Below are 6,000 nucleotides of genomic sequence, written 5' to 3' on the forward strand. Positions count from 1 at the left end.
TCCAATGGATGTTTGGAAAGTTGATCTTTGACAACTTTGTCGGTATCTTCTGTGGTAATTTGTCTGTGTAGTTTTTCTATCTTAGCTGAGATCATAAGTCATCCGTTTCAGCCAAGTTTTCAAATTTAGTTGCCTATAGTTGAACAAAGTTAAAGTTATCCCTTTCTTTTTTTGTGCATATGGCTCTCCCTTGTGAATTATGTTTGCTCCCTTATTAATTAAGATAGCTAACAGTTGGCCTTTTAAAATATTTTTTTGTTTCTTTCTCCCAGAGTGGCATGTTTTGAATGTTCTGTGATTTTTGTTTTCCAATTAGCTGACTTCTACTGTAATAAATTTCCTACTTTTTGCTTTCCTTAGTTCATTTGCTGTTTTTTCCCTAACTCCTTGAGTTAGAACTTCATTCATTCATCTATATTTCCTAATTATCAATATGAGATTTTAAAGTGTAGACTTAATTCTAAGCACTGTTTAAGCTGAATCACTTAGATGTTTTGGTGTTGTCATATTTTTATATTCTAGGTGTTGTGAAGTTTCAATGTTGATTTCCCCTTGATCCAGAAGTTGTTTTACAGAAGAAAGTTTTTCTCCTTTTGTTTTCTTTGCTCTTTTTTCCTAGATAATGGGATTTTTGGTGTGAGTTGTAGTTTTATTTTCTGATTCTTATATTAATTTTTATTTTTAAAAAAATTTATTTTTATAGCACCAAGATGAGAAAATGTTGTGAGTATTATTCGGGGAGATTTGAGGAATTTATTGTCCTTTTTCAATTTTATAAATGTTCCAGGAACACTTTTTAAAAGTATATTCTCTGTTTGCAGGATACAGATTTTGATAGATATTACTCAGATTTATCATATTATTTAGATCTTCTCCGTAGTACTTTGCCCTTAGTCTGCCAGATTAGTTTGGAAGAGACTAGAAACCAAAGAAGCTACGTTAGGGTGCTGTGGGTCCCAACCCTGCCTGAGCTCATGTCATCAGCTAGGACTGAGAACATAAGCACACGATGAAGGGGAGTCTTCCTACAAGCTCTTGAGGTTTTAGTTTCTTCTGCTGCTTAACACCATCCTCCGCTGTTAAGCTGGAGATAAATGGACAAAGAAAAAGTACTGTACATTCATTTGCTAGGTATTCATTGACAAACCCAATGATGTTTACAAGAGTTTACCTTACTGCTCCTCTTTTCTAGCTGCCCTCTTGCTCCTTCACACCTTTACTCCTGAACTTAAAGGGAGAAGATGACAACTTCATAGGACCTGTTTTACTCACACTGTTTAAAAATTAATAGAAGCAGGCAGTAGAAAGAAAGGTTGATTCTCAGAATAACTGCATCCTTGTTCATAAATAGCGTACAAGCTACAAGTTGCAGGTGGATATTGACATTGGTTGGACATTGGCTGATAACATTTTTTTCTAAGGTATTCAACATTTCAAAGTAGAATGAGGCAGAGTAAAATTCAGAGGATTTTAGAACTGGAAGGAATCTTTAAAAAGGAAGTAACAAGTAAATTTTTTTTAAAAAGAAAGTAACATGACTAATCAAGAATGTATTCAACTTTGTATCTTATAAACCATATACAAGCATACATACTATTACGTGATATTATGGATTTTTTTAAAAAGGTCATTCTTTTGACCTATTTTGACACCTACCTGATCTAAATGAGTATAACCCATGTTCACACTAACAAAGACAATTTCTAAGGGTCCTTTACCACCAGCTGCTTTTTCATTGTAGGAAAGAATTCTTTTTCTTTTTTTTTAAGATTTTATTTATTTATTCATGAGAGACACAGAGAGAGGCAGAGACACAGGCAGAGGGAGAAGCAGCCTCCATGCAGGGAGCCTGATGTGGGACTTGAACCCGGGTCTCCAGGATCACCCTGGGCTGAAGGCAGCGCTAAACCACTGAGCCACCTGGGCTGCCCTGGAAAGAATTCTTAAAGCACATATTTACCCATTGCTGAGTGCCCACCATTTGCCAAGTCATCTATATGTATCTTTGGAGCTCACAGCCCATATATTACTTCTGTCTACCCAAGGATGCAGCCATAAGGACAAATCTAAGATTGTCTGACCCAACAGTTGTCTTGTGAATGAGATGAATCATAAAATGAATATCAAAAAAAAATTTAAAAAATAAAATGAATATCAGTAAAGAAGAAAAAAAACACTTCAAATTGGAGCTAACAACTAGATTATTATGCAAACTCACTGAGCCTCAGCGTCCTTGTTTTAAAATAAGGATAATAATTGCTACCTCCTAAAATTATTGTGAGAAATAAGCTAAGATAACATTTGTAAAAGCCTTTGCAATGTTCTGGTCATCTATTGCTGTGTAACAAACTTCTCCCAAACGTTATGCTTAAAGCAACCACAGGTATTCAGTTTGCTCACAAATCAATAACTTGGGCAGTGCTCTGTGGAATTGGCTCATCCTGTTTTGGGCATCCACTGGAGCTGCAGAACATACTCCCAAAAGAGTTCACCTCTATGATTGACAAATCTGCTGGCTATTGGCTGGGAGCTCAGCCAGGAACTTGGATCCTCTCCATGGGTACCTCTTCAAGGGCTGCTTAGGTTTCCTTGCAATATGGGAACTGGGATCCAAGAATGAGTGTTCAAAGCACCTACAGAAGCTTCTCATAACCTCGTCTCAAAAGGCCCAGGATATTACCTCCTGTCAGTCAAATCACTGAGGCCAACCCAGATCCAAAAGAAATAGTAATAGACTCCACTCTCACTAATGAACATAGCAAAGAATTTGTGGCATCTAATCTACACAGCACAGTACCTGATACATAGGAATACTAACTTGCCAATGAATAAGAAAAACTTAAGTTCCAGCAAGAAGCTCAGTTGCCACAAGGATATCAAATCAACACAGCTCTTCATGTCAAGTAAGTCAGTTGTGTTTATGTTGATTACAAATACAAAGGTAAAACAATACAAATTTAAGTAGGCAGTTGATAAAAGTTATTTTTCAGCTATATTTAAAATAGCCTCTATTTCAACATAAGTTATCACCTATAAAATATTTTAAAATTTATTAAAGGTGGCATGGTAGGTAAAAGCCAGAGCACCTGGATTTTAATCCTCCCCTGCTTCTTATTACATGTGATCTCTAGCAAGCCACTTAATCACTCCACACTTCAGTTCTTCATCTGTAAATGGAGCTAATAGGGCTGGTGGTGGATTAAATAAATTAATATATATAAAGCTCTTAGAGCAGTAACTAGCTTATGGCAACCACTGTGTGTTTGCTATTATTTTCTGTTCGACTGAGAACATCTCTGAAGCTTGAATTAACTGAGAAATTGCATGTGAAACATCCTGGAAGAGTTGTAGTTTCTAAAGATCATGAAAATGTGCTTACCCTGAATGCTTCTGAGTACAGCCACTTACCCTGGAATTGTAGAAGTGAATTGCAACCCAAAATAAAAGTCAAAACGAGAGCAAGAAAAGGGAGAAGAAACTACTACACCTCTCTTGAGATGAGTTGAAGGAATTCCCAAGATGGAGGAGACAGAGAATTCTGCCAAGGCAATTACCTTAGTGATTGAATCTGGAGTTAGGGATTATGGGACTCCTAGAACATAGTGATTTTCAAATCACTTAGTTCCTTCGTTGTAGCAAATACTGCTGGCTGCATACCCAATATGCAGCAGCAGAGGAGCCTCATTTTAAAGATGTGGGAAAAGGAAGAGGAATAGCCTCATATCTTGGAACAACTGTACAAGCCTTGACTTGGCTACCTTGACAGCCAGTTACATGAAGTACCTGTAGTAAGCGTCTCAGTTAGCCAAAGTAATACATTCCTAACTTGTCAACTGGTTAAGTTGGGAGTAATAACTGGGTGATTAAATGAGATAATATACACAAGTTAGAACAGGGATGGTTAAATGCAGTGTAGTGCTCAATATGCATTGCTATGGTTGATGGTCAAGTTACCAATAAACAGCAGACCCTGTTCTCTGCCAAAGTAACTTTTTTTTTAAGATTTTATTTATTCATGAGACACAGAGAGAGACAGAGACACAGGCAGAGGGAGAAGGAGAAGCAGGCTCCCCATGGGTATGTGGGACTCGATCCCAGGACCCTGGGGCTTCATGACCTGGGCCAAAGGCAGACACTCAACCACTGAACCACCCAGACACACCCCCAAAGTAACTGTTTATAACTAAGATTTCATTTGAACAAAAGCTTTTCAGGATTAATAAATTTGGAAACCAGTGCTGGAACATCATAGAATCAAGTCACCCCAGGCTAATCTACAGCACACATGATTTATTGATACTGAAATAAATGTATTTTGAAAAAAATTTACTAAGAGTGATTTCAAGTAAAGATAGATATCAGTAGCTTCCCATGTATCAGAGGGAGGTTCAAGCCCAAAGAAGCTTAATAGTTTCCAAAAGTGACATGGAAGCTTCACTAAGGACAAATACAGTGAGCTGGAAAAGCAAGGGCTTTGGAATTAGACACATCACAGTTTGAATCCTGACTGTGCCACTGAAGAGTTTTATAACTGAGTAAATCACTTGATCCCACCAAGCCTTCTTGGCTCATCTGGAACATGAGATAACACCTACCCTTAAGGGTTATTACTATAAGGATTAAACAAAAGAAAAAGAAGGAAAAGGGCCTATGCAGAAGCCTTTCCTAGAGCGTAAGAGATTAAAATTTAATTGTCAACAGTGCAGATTCATTTTCCAAATTAAAACAATCTTTTTTTAAAATCTCCCCTCCACCATGTGGACATAGTAGGTAAATTATATTAGTAACGCTTCCTGAAAGAGCAGGTTTCCTACAGCAGCCATTGTCCTGTTTTCTTGATTACACGACAACTTAATGCTTGTATCTCAATGAAAAATGGTATCTTGGCACAGACAACTATTTTATTTTACAAAGGCCAAAATGAAGAATTTCCATAGAGCTCTGAATGGGAAAGATGTCACATGCTATGGACGTAGTAACATGTTGAGCTAGTATAAATATCAGACTTTCTGGGAAGTTATTTCTATCCAGAAACTATGGTAATAAGCAACATAAAAATAATTTTTCAACCTCACTACGATAGGATCATATATATTTCTATTTTCTCTTCCAAGCTCTGATTTCAAGGAACATAGAAATTTCTTATCTAGTTTGGCTTTTAGATTTAGTTTTTCAAAGCTTGACTTAAACATAGACTTTGTGTTGGTTATTGTGCATTGTTTGAGTTTTAACCTCATTGTGTTCTTATTTGTTTCCTTTGGCTGAATTTGCATTATTGCTGTTTTTTATTGAGATTTCACCATACAATATAATTTCCATTTCTATAGCTCATGAGTTGCCATGAGAATTGTTAGCCAACTGTGCAAAATGATTCTTTGTAAACATTTTCTTGATTTGGAGTGAAAATAAACATCCATGTATTGAGTACTTCCTGAGTACCAACCACAGTACTAGATGCCTTCCATATGTCATTTCTAATCCTCAGAACATACCTCTATAGTAGGTACTGTCCTCTGAAACAGCAGCAGCATCAATAAATGCCTTTATTGCCTTTATTGATATTGGAAGGAGTGTAGCTCTTGAGATATGAACTAATTCCTTACTGTATTTTCACAAAGAGAATAGTGGAGAAATTTTACTTTATATTTAAGGTTTTATGACAGTCACATAGTAAGGATTTCTGTTATATATGGAACCATATTTGCTTTATTAAAAATAACAAAAAGATTTAAAAATAACCACTTCACAATCTAGGATGGCTACAATCGAACAGAACAGGAATAACAAGTGTTGGCAAGAATAGAGAGAAATTGAAACCCTTATGCATCACTGGTGGGAATATAAGATGGTGCAGCCGCTCTGGAGAGCAGTTTGGTAGTACTTCAAAAGTTAAATATAGAGCTACCATATGACCCTGCAATCCTGCTCCTAGGTATATACCCAAAGGAATGAAAACATATGTCACATAAAAACTTGTATGTCAATGTTTGTAGTATCATT

This window comes from Vulpes lagopus, chromosome 9 (genome assembly GCF_018345385.1).
Source record: "Vulpes lagopus strain Blue_001 chromosome 9, ASM1834538v1, whole genome shotgun sequence".
Lineage (NCBI taxonomy): Eukaryota > Metazoa > Chordata > Mammalia > Carnivora > Canidae > Vulpes > Vulpes lagopus.